The sequence below is a fragment of the Oryx dammah genome, unplaced genomic scaffold, assembly GCF_014754425.2.
Source record: "Oryx dammah isolate SB20612 unplaced genomic scaffold, SCBI_Odam_1.1 HiC_scaffold_26, whole genome shotgun sequence".
In the NCBI taxonomy this organism is placed as follows: domain Eukaryota; kingdom Metazoa; phylum Chordata; class Mammalia; order Artiodactyla; family Bovidae; genus Oryx; species Oryx dammah.
Window position 1 is genome coordinate 22,298,207 of NW_024070210.1, and position 13,697 is coordinate 22,311,903.

Here is a 13,697-nt window from a genome sequence, read left to right on the forward strand (position 1 = left end):
AGGCAGCACGGGGCCTGGCCCGCCTGGGGAGAAGCGGGTGCGCCCTGGTCTCAGCCCACCCTCCCCCACTTCTCCTTGCTGCAGGAACTCTTCACAAGGGTCCCTTCTGTTTTAATAATAAAGGCCATCTTTTATTGAGTGCTTCCTGTGTGCTGAGGGCTTACTAAGCCCCTCGTGTCTACTGAACGCACCCGCCTGTGCAAAGCAACAGGGGGCGATTGTGAAATGATAACAACTGGGCTCTCATTATCAAACCTCACTCCTTGCCGGCAGCGATCCAGGACTACGTGCGTGACCTCATGTCATTCCTGAGAAGCCCTTAGTGTGCCATCTCACATAGAATAAGTGCTTGATAAGTGGTTAGTTATCACTGTTCATCTGCAGAACAACCTGTGAGGTAAGCTCCTATGTTATCCTCATTTCTCAAGTGAGGAAGCTGAGGCTCAGAGAGGTTGAGCCACTTGCTGGAGATCACACAGCGAGCCAGTATTTGAACTGGACTGGTTTGACTCTGAAGCTGCAACAGATTTCCAGATGCTCTTCTCTCCCTCCCCACAACCTGGAGGTGATTAGCACCAAGGCCTGACTTTGCATAGTTGCAGTGTCACTGAGCAGAAACCTCTTCATCCATCCCTCCAGCCGTGGGCTGATGGGCTAGGCCTGGATCAAAACACCTTGGAGACCATCTAATACAACTCATCTCCACCCCCATTTTTCTGATGAGAAAACTGGAGAGGGAAGTGACTATGCAAAGTGACAGTCCTAATGAGAAGATACCTAGAGATTAAGCTTGAGGAATAGAGGCAGTGGAGTGGATGGAGGTCACCCCTGCCATCAAACTGGCACTGATACCAAGTCAATGGTACAGTGGTAAAGAATCCAGGAGACACAAGATATGTGGGTTTGATCCCTGGGTTGGGAAGATCCCCTGGAGAAGGAAATGGCAACCCACTCCAGTATTCTTGCCTGGAGAATCCCATGGACAAAGCGGCCTGGAGGGTTACAGTCCAAGGGGCCGCAAAGACTCAGACATGAATGAGCGACTGAGCGTGCACACACATAACATCCTCACAGTAGAGTCCTCAGCCTCCCGTTGCCATCTTGTTCCCTGGCCCCCTTCCCCTCCAGGAGCTGCCCCAGGGATATGTGGGTGGGATGTGGGTTCAGGCAGCTGGCTAGGAACTGAAACTGGGATCAGGGATGGGGTCCTCCCTCTCCCTGCCCTGCAGGACAGTCCAGGGGCCAGGCCATGCCCCTTGTGGCACACCTCACGTGTCACTGTAGTGACTCCAGAGCAGACACATAGATAATTAAAAATGCTCATTGGAGAAATGGCTGTATCCTGACCCACAGTAGGGAGGAGATGAAACGCCCAACGTGCAGGTGGATAGATGGTACAGCATGTCTTCTTACCGTTGCTCAGCTGGATCCATCAAATGTGGCTCTCCTTCAGGTTTAGGGGAGAAGCCCGCACAAATTTTGTTCAGGGAGCAGCAAGTTCATGGGCCAGGGGCACTTGGCTGAGGTTTCCACTGGTGGGACATGATTCCTGGGCCCTGAGGCGGGTGGCTAATTGTTCAGCTTTCTCTGCGTGTTTCCCCTTTTGAAGTGGGGTCTTTGGGTACCAGATGAATAGACCTGGGGCCTCTGACCCTCTACATCCCCTCCCCTTCTACCATCCAGTTCCATCCTTCCAGTCTCTGCATCTCCTTTCACCGTCTACAGCTTCTCACCTGTTCTACCTGCTGCCTCAGACTCTCTCCCACCTCCCTGACATCTCTTCCTTCCTCCTGTTGGCCTCAACTTAGAGCTTCCTCAGAGGGGGAACAACAGCCTCCTCATCCCAACTCTGAAATAGTTTTCCATGCATACAAGTTCTTTGAGCAGCTTATTCTTTTCCTTCAGAGGAATTTGAACACTTTTTCAAATGGAACCGTATTTATTTATGAGATTATCTGTTTAAACGAATCTGTCTCTTCTGTTAGAGAGGGTCTCGTGAGGTGGGAGCTTGGTGACGGTCACTTCTGGTCTTCAGTGCCCAGCAGGGCGTATTAGACTCAATGAGTGAATAACAGGATCCTCAGGACAGGAGGAGCTCCTGGGTCAGTGGTTCTATAAATGTCTCCCTAGGAGCTGCTCCTGGGAACTTGTTAGCAAGGAAATGCAGATGCCCTGACTTTGGGTGTAGGAATTTGGGTTTGAAGCAACTGGGCACTCAGATTCAGGGGGCACACAGGAGTTCAAGAACCACTGGCGGAAGCAAATGCCCTGCTGTTCGATCAGTGGCCACCGCGGCAAAGGGCCGCCGATAAAAGGCACTGGGGATGAGCAAGGCCACGTCTTCAAAAGCAGCAAGGGGCAGCCCTTTTCTAAGGCGGGCCGGCCGGCCGAGTGTCCGGGACCCCTGCCCCGGCCCGCCGTGCTGTTCGGCGCACCGGCCACTGGAGGGCAGTGCGACCACGTGCATCGCGCCCCTGCCCGGCTGCAGGCGGGCGCAGCCCTCGGAGGCCTTCCGGGAGACGACTGGGGCGGCTTCAGGCAAGAGACGAGAAGTAGGGATCGCGGCCCAGGCTGCGGCCTCGGCTCACACGTCCCCCAGACGTTCTCAGAGGCCGAAGGGGCCCGGCTGGAGCGCACCCCCGGCCCCGGTATCGCCGAGGGTGGCTGGGTGGGGCTCCTTGCCTCGCCTCCTCCAAGGCCAGGCCTGCTGCCTGGAAGGTTGGGAGTTTGGCTCACTCGGGGCCTGCAAAGTTCAGCGGCCCCGAGAGTGCGGGACGCGCAGGGGAGGAGGCGCCGTCCGGCCGCAGAGGGCAGAGCGCCCGCCCGGGGAGGGCGGCGGGACCTTGACTGCCTCCCCAGAGGCAAAGGGCAGCCTGCCGCGTGACCCCCTCCGGAGTGCAAAACACGGCGGCCATCTTGGCGGCGCCTTAACCCCCTCGTGGCCGGCGCCCGGGCCCAGCCCGGCGGCGAGGGCACCTTGAGGCTTGGAAGCTGCGATGCCACGGGAGACGAGCAGGAATTTCCAAGGCCTAGAGGAAAACCCTGGATCCTGGCAACTCCCCCGGGGTGGTGGTGGTGTTTGGAAACCCCATCCCATAGCCCATATATGCACGAGGCGCCCGAGCCTTTGCAAGTGAACTGTGTTTGTTCCAGTCACTCCTGCCTTACTTGCCCCTTATTCCAGGATCAGAAAGCTAGAGGCAGCGAACAGGCAGCAGACGCTGCTCCTGGTGGTCGTCTTCAGGTGTCTGGGACTAGCCCAGCGTCAGTCCGCACCCCCGCCCCCAGACAAGTGTATCTCACAGCATAAATAGCAGCTTCTTCACACGCAGGCCCGTCTCCAAGCCAAGCCAGGGACTGGCAGCTGAAGCAGAATTGAAGTGGCCTGCTCCATTGAGCTCCTCTCCACCGTGAGGACTTCAGCCGCCTTTCTGAATGCCATTTGAGGAACCACAGGCCCTCCAGGCTCCACCAGTCCCATGGTCTTGTATCTGACCTGGTTCACACATTGATATTGTCTGTCATTTGAGTACTTTTCAGCTCTTCGCATATCCTTTCCTCTTAATAGCATCAGTTCTTCAAGATCCCGCTTAAATATAAGCTCCAGGAAACCATCCTCCATTTCCCCCTTCATTTCCAGCAGAGCCTGTCTTTTCCCTCCCTGCCCACCTGTAGTTCCACTGACCTCTGCTGTAGGAGCTCCTGTTTTCCTCTCTCCGCTCTGAACTGTGGGTGCCAGGAGGGTATCCCCCTTGGTCCCTCCCATATGTAGGTTATACAGGAAAGGGTTATTCCAAGAGTCAAGAGATTATTGAATGCTTTTAGTGTTGTAAACAAATTTTCCAAACATTTTGAACCTTGAGCGAAGGAACACGCAATGGGATTTTATTAAGCTCTGTGATGGAACCCTTTTGGGTTTAATTGCTTTGTTATTTTTAGTGGAAGGAACAAAAACCATGGGTCCTAGCTGACCAAGAGGACTAACTAACCACTGAGCTCCAAGTGTTCTTGTTGCTTCCTTTGTGTGGCCTTGGGGTTGGAGCCTGTGACATGTGAAGGCTGGCCCCAAGGACCAGCAAAGGAAGGTCTGTGTGTCTGACTGGGCTTGAGGCTGTGATTTCAGGCTGCCATCTCAAGATGAGACAGAAAAGAAAGTGCCTTGACAGTCTTGGAGAAGGTTGAAGCTAAAAGAAGAATCTTTTCTTTTTTCCTTTTAAAAGAAAAAGCCCAAGTGCCCCCACGAAAGACTCCAGAAAACCCCTTTCATGCCTCACCCACAGATAATTTGCTGAACATTCATTCAGGGGAAAACAAAGAGGTGGTTTTGTTTATTTATTTAAGAGGAAAAATAAATGAGCTGTGACAAAACAATTTGAAACCAGGCCCCTCCGAGACCTGGGCTTTCACTTCCTTGATGGGAAGTAAAACAGAGAATCGAATCCCCCTCCAAATAAAAGTGAAGTTAATAATCAGACAGCTCGAGCCCTGGCCACATCCTGTGTCAGCTCCCTCCCTCCCTTGGCTCACTGTTTATAGCTGTAGAGCCGCCCTCTGGAGCCCAGAGTCGACTTAACTCTTTCGTCTCCATCCCAGGGAAGCCCAACCCTGCTCTGAGGCTGGTAGGTTCCTCACACCCTCTGTGCAGGCCTGGCCTCCGCAAGGCTGGCTCTCCCCAGGCTTGCCCACGTGGGCCCGTCCTCCAGAGGCCTGCCAGCCTGTCTTTCAGCCTCTGGCTGATGAGTTTAACAAGCCCAGCTTCAATGTGAGTGATGTGTTCTGCTTGTCCTGCACAAAACCCAAAGTGGGCACAGGCAGGCTGCACTGGGTAAGCTGGCTGCACTGAGCTCAGGTGCTCAGAGCTCCAGAAGCTCCCTGTGAGAGGAGCTTCCCTCTCTTAAGAAGACACAAAACCCACTGCTGCTCCGGACTCAGGGCCAGTGCCTCCACAGCTTGGTGGTCTCTGTGAACTTCATCCTGCTAGGAAGAAGCACAGACCTTTGGGACTTCTGGCTTGTGCAGAGAGCAGTGCTATCCGTGTCTCTGAGTTATTTTCTGTGAAAACTTCAGGCTTTCTTCAAATGCTTTCCCTTGTTGTAGCCAGCCATTGTTGTAGGCAATGACCCAAGAGAGTCACTGTTACTCTTTTTACAGAGTGGGAGACTAAGGCGCAGAGGCTAAGTACCTTGCCCACTGTTGCAGAGCTGGTAAACAGCAGAGGCAGGATTTGAACCCAGGCACTGCAGCTCTGAAGGGCTCACAACAGAGGCTGCTCTCTTCTCTGGAGCCAGGGGGCTTTCTGAGAGGAATCCCGTGAATGCGTTTCAAAGATCTCAAACTCCAAGGAGTTTTGGAAAACATTCAGACTTTTCTGGGGTCTTCTTTCTGCTTCCTTAATGGGATGAAGGCACGGAGAGCATGCGGTGGGGTCCTGTGGACAGCCGAAGGAGAGAATGTGGAGCAGGTTGGGATGGGACAGACCTTTCATCTGCTCGGCAGGAGGTTCTAGAGCAAGAATCCAAAGACTTGGCTTGGCTGCTCTCTCAGCCCCCAGCCTACCTTCTGCTTTTATTGCCTCCCATGTCCCTGCCAGTTCTGTAGCCTGTGGGTCCCTCACCAACACTCTCTTCTGGCTGAAGCTTGTCTTGCAGGAAGCTACTCGGCAGTTGCCTGGGGGCAAGTGGCAAAGACTCCAGAGCTGGCAGTGTGGGCCATCTTGCTCCCTGGGATTTCCGCCTCTGCATGCCCAGGCTACTTAGATTTGTCTTGGAAGTGTGTCTGTTGCCAGGTCACCTTTGGTGGGTCCCTCCCACTGCTGGAGGGTGTGTTAGGCTGCCCCCTGGTGTCTGGAGGCCATCATGCCTGCTTAGAGCTCCAGAAGCTCCCTGTGGGGGCCCCCTGAGCACAGAGCAGGTGTCTGTCTGTGCAGCCCTTGTCCCCGTCTTTGAGGGTGAGCTGATCTGCCAAAGATCTGTTTTCTTAGGACGCATTCCTCCATTCAAATCCACAGCCCAGAGTGGGTAGTGCCCTATTTTTCATTTTCTAACTCATTCTTTAACTAGAGAGAAAACTCTGGGGCCCCCGTTCCTGTTCTTCCCAGGGGTGCACAGCAGGGGTGGCTCCCCTGGGGAGGGAGGAGGCCAGCAGTGGCTTCTGTGTGACACCTAAAGGGGCCAACACTCGGCAGGATGCCCGGCTTCCAGTGGTCTCAGAGAATGTGTGCCCTGACTCACATTTAACTTATATGTTTAAGAGGAGCACCGACATTATGAGAGTGCCCACAACGGGATGGCTCCCCCTTTGTCCTGACAGGCTGAAGGTCAACATTTGCCAAAACCCCCTCAATCAGACCCCGTCTTTATCAGTGCTAGGGCACTTTAGGATCATTCATCTCATTTACCCCATGCCCTGGGAAATGGGGTACATGTGAATTCTTCCCACTTTCCAGTTGAAGAAAGTGAGGTCGGAATACTTGTCCACTCTGCTATCATGGCTGTCTACTAAAAAATAATTTTCACTGAGTTCAAAAGCAGTGCAAAGGGACAATAATGAATGTTTTTCTCTCCAGGCTCGGAGGTCCTTGACGGGCAGGACAGCACTCTGTCTTCAGCATGTTTTGGGCACTTTCCTCATCCCCGGGTGGTGGTCTCCCTGTCTGTTCTCCAGCCCTTCCCAGCTCCTGGCAGGCCTCCCCACAGCCTTATCTCTTGTCCAAGAGTACATGTCCTTAGGAAGTAAATATCGTGTTGCAAGAATCAGTAAGATGAGAATCCCTCATTGCACATTTTTTTCAGCTTTTATGAACTTAAAACATTATGCAAAATTTCAAACATATAAAGGAGCAGAGTGATATGCTGAACATCCACGCACCCACCACCAGCATCACCAACTCCTAGCCAAGTCTGTCCCTTTATGCCACCATCTGCCTCCCTAAGTCCCATATAATTTTTAAGTAAGTCCAATGTATCAGGTCATATCACTTCATCTTTTAGTATTTCAGAATGTATCTCTTAAAAAAAAGAAACTCATTACACTTACATTGTTCTTACTTCATTTAAAAATTAATAACTGCCCTAAATATTAGCAAGATTCATCTGCTCTTTACCTTTCTAGGACATTTTTTGAACTTTTTGCCTTTCTACTTAAAGAAAAAAAAAAAAGAAACGTATTTCTCAGCATTGGGTTATATCCTGACGATGGCTCCTAAAAGGATAGATTTCTGAATCTGGGCAGAAATGCCCAGTTATTAATTCTCTGAGGCCAGCTTGTTCCCACCACTGCCCTCTGCTTGGCCAGGGCTGTGCATGTAAGTGGGGGCCAGGCCAGTGTGAGCTTAAAGATGAACACAGGGAGGGTGGGGATGTGGCGCGTTGAGCTAATGCGGGGGGACTGGAGAGCAGCCCCCGTGTCCCACCACCCACACTCTGAGTGGCTGTCCTTGGCTCTCCATGCGTGCTCCACCCGCCAGCTGCCGGGGCCTCCTAGGGGACCCTCTTCTCTCTCGCACTCCAGATACTTGACTATTTTCCAGTGACTCCGTGGAACCCCACTTTGTGGGGCCTCCAGCCGTCTTGGTTTTGCCAATTTGCTGCTTAACATACAGCAACAGTTGACAGGGTGGTTTCATGCCAAGTGCTTTGCTCATCTGTCCTCAGGGCAGCGCCAGAAGATGGGTATTGCTGTCACTACCATTTCACAGCAGATAAGACTAGGGGAGGGCAGGTAAGTGCCTTGCTGGCCGAGGAAGTGCCTGTGCCAGGATTTGAACACGGTCACACTGAATGTTGAGCGCTCTCCATCGCAACACTGGTTCTCAAGCGTTAAGCCTTGTTTAGCAGACTTCTAGGCAACTTGGCCCAGGATGAGGCTCTGACACTTCTGAGACCAAATCTCGACAAGTTGGGATCTGCAGCCACCATGCACTTTTCCTTGCAATGTTCCCATCTTCCAGAACCGATCTAGCATGACTTTTTATTATACACGCCCTTCTTAGGAGATTAGCTCAGTTGAATGGAATACATTTTAGGTCATTCAGCTTCTAATTTCCTGGTTTGTCTTTTTCATGGTTAAATAATAGTTTGAGTCATAGATTACAGGACTGACAGGTGTGAAGGTTAGGAGGGATGGGAAGAAGCTGGGTTGAATAAGGCTACAACCTAGACATTATCCTTTCTGTACATTTTGTCACATCTCTCGGTGTTTTGATAGTCTGAAAAATGTGATTTTGGAATGTACGGAATCAGGGTCGAATACTTAAGAATTCTTGGAGGGAGAAGGGCTAGTGCAGGCACAGTGCCCTTTAACCCAGGCAGTCAGAGTTCAGCCTGTGTGGCTTCCTCTTGGCTGAACTTTGCAGGAGCAGTTTTAGGTGGCCTGGTGAGGCTCAGTCCCAATCCACTGCAAGCCTGTCTCACCCACCATGGACAGCCTGGGCATGAAAGCTGGGCACTAAACTAAATTCACTCACATTCTTGATTTTGCCTTAGTTCACTTAAGCTTTTTCCCAACTTCTGCTGCTCTAGAGCAATGGAAGAGTGGGCAGAGGTGGGTTTGATTAATTAAGGGACATGGAACAACCAAAGCAGACACAGAGGAAAGGCGCACTGGCGGACTCACAGGGGAAAGAGAAGCAACCGAAAGCTGAATCGCGAGGCCAGACACACAAAAGGAGAGGAAGCAGTGTTTGCTGGACATGTTCATGGGGTTTATGGACACTAGGCAGTGAGGCTGAACTTCCAGAAGCTGTCTGCCCACCATGGCAATGAGGAAGCTGCAGTTATCATTAGGTCTCCTTGGGAGTGTCTAGAGAGGAATCCAATCATCTACATTGTTTCCAGAAGTTGCCTTTGCTGGGGCTCCTCCAGCTTTTGCTTCAGTTGGGTATGCCAATCTTCCATGAACTCGTGCTCTTCTAGGAATGGTGTGCTGGTGGGTTGGGTTTGCCCCAGTGTACAGAGACGTGCCTGGCAGATGCAAAGCTATAACCCAGCTCCATCATATGCTTTTCCTGCTCAGATTCTCCGCTGAGTCTTCCATGGAGGCACCACAATGGAAACCTCCAGAATTTGCAGTGAACTAGACTGGCTTTCAGCCTTGCTCCAGGAAGATCAGCCCTCACTCTGTGAGAGACCAACGGTGGGAGTGAGTTGGGGGAACTGTAGGAAAAACAAGGGCAAGAAGGAAAGCTTGCTGTTCTAGGACTGTCCTTGTTCACTGTTTGGAAGAGTCTGTAATCCATAAAAAACATTAAGGCTCAGAACATTCCTGAGTGTGGTTGGTTGAGGGTCAAAACAGTTGTTTTAAATCCACTGCTGCCTCTTTTTCTCTCCTGGGTCTGTGTTTTTTGTTTTTCTGGTGGTGTTTGCTCTCACATTCTTCTCTCCAGAATATTCACATCTCCCCCACCCCACCCCCTTCTTTTTCATTCTCAATTCCCCTTCCCACCCCACTCTGCCTTCTTCACATAATTTTTCTTTTCTTTTGGCCTTCCTTGTTCTACATCTGGATTCCCGGATGGTTTATTTTGTCTGTTTCCTGAATTTCCCTCCTCTCCCATTTTTTACAGTTTTGTTGTTGTTGATGTTCTTGTTTCTCTTCCTTCAGCTTCAATTCTTTCCCCCAAAGCTTTCCTTGGGCCACACAGGCTTTTATTCTTGTTCATCTGTTTAAGCTGTGCTGGCAAGGAGGAGGCCACAGCCGGCAGGCAGGGCCACGGTGGCAGAAGAGGGCCTGGGAGACTGAAGATTCTCCCCCGGCTCCAGTGTCCTTGGAAGAAGGGCTTCCTCCTGGAGAGGGGGCTGGGCCTCTGCTGCTCACCCCCTGCCAGGCCCCGGCTGAAGGTTGGGGGCAGATGGTGTTTCCTCCATGGTGTGTGGGCCGGGGCCCCATCTCACAGGGCAGCGATGGAATCAGCCCTTCTCGGTGGACAGGTGGAAGACTCATCAGGTTCCACCCAGAAAGGCTGAGGCTCGGGGGAGGTGCCCCGGAGGGGAATGTATCACTTGCAAAGCTCTGTGCTGTGGGTGGGAGGACCTGCTGCGTGGGGGCTGCCTCTCAGGGGGAGTCTAGGTATCCTGTGACGCTGGGTCCCTGGCCAAAGCCAGCCTAAGCATCGGGAGCTGCCTGCGGGGAGACTGAGGCAGTTCTCCGGTGGAAAGTCCTTCCTTCCCACCCCCCACCCCAGCCAGTGGGCGTTTTGAGGGCCCAGGAAGAATGCAAGAAGAGGCTGATCACTGTGAGGTGTCTTTAAAGGCTCTTGGCCACTGGGAGCCACACAGAGCCCATCTGTGGGAGGCCCTGAGGGTCCGGTCTGGTACCGAGAGAAGCAGGTGGCACTTCTCGATGGGTGAAGTGGCAGAGAAATCCTAGAAGTCGCAGCCGCACCCCTCCTAGTCTGGAGTTGGGGGTGGGGGGTGGGGGCGAGGAGCGGCCGGCCCCTGCTCCCCAGCTGTCTGAGGCGAGTCAACTGGAGTCCATCTGGCTGTCTTCCCCGGCCCAGGCTGGCGTCCCACCCTGGGCCATCAGTGCCGCTGGGTGCTGGCTGAGTCCTCGGCGGGGGCAGACGCATCAGTGTTCTGCCTGGGGCACCACAGCAGCTGGGTTGCACCCTGGGGTGAAGGGGCCCGAGAGAACCAGGCGCTCTGGTGCGCTGCCTGCCCCGAGGCCCTGTGGCGATGGCGGCCACTTGCTTCTCTGCAAGTGCCGTCGCGGGCCCCTCGCCTTCTCCTCCCTCTGCTCACTTGCTGGGTCCCATCTATCCTCCTCCCTTATCAGTGCACAAGGCTCGCTGCCACTTTAGGAAAGACTGTTGATCATATGGAAGCTTGAGAGAAATGTTCACTTGTTTTATATTTTGCTTATCATTTGCTTATGTTTGCTAAGCCTCCAGTCCTAGAGTCCAACTCTTGGGTCTAGCTAACATCCCTCAAGACCCTGGAACCCTGAGTCCCAGGAGCCGCCCATCCACCCCCGCCCCCCACCCCGCCCCAAGGCCCTGACTCCTGGGCCCCATGGACTTGGTTCATCTCTGGTTCAAGGCAGAGCCGCCCTCCTCCCCAGCATAGAGGGTCAACCTAGACAGGAGGGTTGGTGAGGGGACAGATGATGAATTTTCTTGCACGTTCTCCCTTCCACTCTGGGGGAGGACCTGGCCTCTTTGGCGCAGGAGTTTGGGTGCAGATCAGGCTCCTGCAGCCTCTTGCCCTTCCCACCTGAGCCCAAAGCCCAGGCTCGTCCAGTCTGCGGTGCCAGTGCCGCCTCGTCCCTGCCACCCCCTCTGCTTTCCCCCTTCCCACGCACCACGTTGTATAAATATTTACACCCCCGGGCTGGCAGGAATCTTTCTCCAGCTGCTTCCCCAGTCTCTGGGAGAGCTTGTTCTCTTACTGAACAGCTGCAGCAGATCTGGTTGCCTTTGGTCAGACAAGGGCAGGCCCTGGTTTGGGGGCCTTGCGGGCCCCCTCTGGGGTGGAGGGTGCAGTTGGTGGGAGAAACTCAACTGTAAAGAAGTCACGGGCGGTGGCAAAGGTCCATGCTCTCCTCTGCCGGCTGCCTCCATGGCGACCCTCCAAGAGCTGTCTGATCCCTGCTCTGGCTGGGGTTGTGGGTCCTGCTTCTCCAAGAAACAGCTCCCCAGGGTGGGGTCTGCCCCTCTCTGGGCTGGGTGTGCTGGGGAGGGCTGGAGAGCAATGCTGAAGCAAGCTGGCTGGTGCTAGGACAGAACAGGAACTGTGTACTTGCAAGCACTTTACAGTTTGCAAGTCTGTGCTATACCCTTGATCCTCCCCTTGAAGCAGATTCCCCGGCTTAGTGCTAGAGAATCTTCATACTGGGGCTTCTCCCCATCTCCTGCCCCAGGCCACCTTACTTCCCACCAATAATACCTGGGGGCTGGGGAGTGGAGGGGACAGATGCCTCTTCCCCCATCTTCCTTGGTGACCTAGGAAGCAGGAGTCTGCCAGAGAATCAAGCTGCCATTTGTTGGGTTCCCACAGGCCCGGCGCTGTGCGAGGTACTTCCCCATAGTCTCATGTAATTATTCAAGCCTTAAGCCCAGCAGATTTTTTAGCTTCCTTGTGTGTCTTTCTTGTTCCTGCCCTCAGACAGCCGTGGCCGCGTGGCAGTGAGCTCCCAGACACAGCGCCTTGTCTTCCTCTGGCTCTTTCTCAGGTCCTGGGGAGCCTCCAGGGGCCAGCCAGTGGAAACTTGTCTCTCGCTGGCAGTGAGGTCAGGCCACCTGCTGCAGCCTCCCTCCTGCACCTCGCTTTCCCCCACACTTGTGGGAGGCAATTAACCTGTTCCCCATAGAGCACTCTAAACGCAAAGCAGTGCAACAACAGGCTTTAAAAAGCAACAGCGTGGGGTCATCTAACTCCTTTCTCTATGTATGGCGAGGAGGTGCTATGTGTGACAGAAGAGGCTGTTCAGGTATCAGGTACCTATGTGCTGAGGGAGCCTGAGGAGGGAGAAGACGGGGATAAAAAGGCCTGGCTCTCACCAAGGGGTCAAGCCACTGGGAAGGCGGGTGTATGAATGGGTAGGGGTTCCTGATGGGAGCCAGAGACAGAGGCCCCAGGCTCCTCCTACACTCATACTTGTGCCAGAAAGCAAACAGGTAGATTTGGTCTCTCTCCCTCTCCGAGCTCAAACTCCTTCTGGGCCTGAGAGGAAAGCTGCTGTCAAAAGGTAAGAGGCCTGGCCCAGCGCTTGGTACCCAGCGGGCAGCAGGCCATCCCAAGGTGAGGCAGGGAAGGATGGGCTGGGCACAGGGGAGGAAAGTAGGAAAGCACAGCTCAGAGCCGCGCAGCTGGAAGATATTCCTGTTGCTGCCTGCCTCCCCACCCCCCAAAGGTAAAACAAAACCCAAATAAAAGTCTGACCCGGCAGATATTAATACTCCAGAGCCAGGGCTGGTGTGCAAGCAGCCGCCCCCCTCTTCCCCCTTCTGTTTCTATAAGCGGCTGAAATAAATTTAGCGAAACAACCCCACCCATCTGAGGGCCTAAGATTTCAGAGCAGTGGGACTCTTTCCCCTGAAAGCCCCTGTTTTTCAGAGCTGAGAGCTTTTTGTTTAAAATTCCCTTTGAAAATGGAATGCGCTCAATCTAAAATAATTATTTTACTGCAGTCATCTATTCCTCACAGATAAATACTCTGACACAGGATGGCTTGCTAGAAAGCCGATCTACAGATGCTGTACAGCTTAAAATAGTCAACTCTACGGGGCCACTGGCTGGTTGGATCTGTTGGGATATTTACTGTAACGTTATTCTTCTCTATGTCTGTGGGTGTTCAGCCAAGTCCCTCTATTGTCTGTCACAGAACAGTAGTTACTGCTGGCTAAGTTACCACAGTAGAGAATTACTTTAAGACCTACTGTGTGCTAGGCACTGGGCCAGGTACTGGCAGTTGAGATGAGAGCAGAAAGAGCCTACTTATGGAGCAAACATGCTGCTGGGAAGAGAGATGTCAAAAAGCAAGATGACTACAAAAGCCTGGCAACTCATATCGTACTTAATAGTGAAAGATTAAACACCTTCCCTTAAGGCTGGGGTCAAGATAAGCATGTCCAGTCTCACCACACCTATTCAATATCATAGCGCAAGTCCTAGACAGGGCAATAGCACAAGAAAAAGAAATATAATGCATATAATTGGAAAGGAAGAAGTCAAACTATTCCCATTCAAAGACAACATGATTTT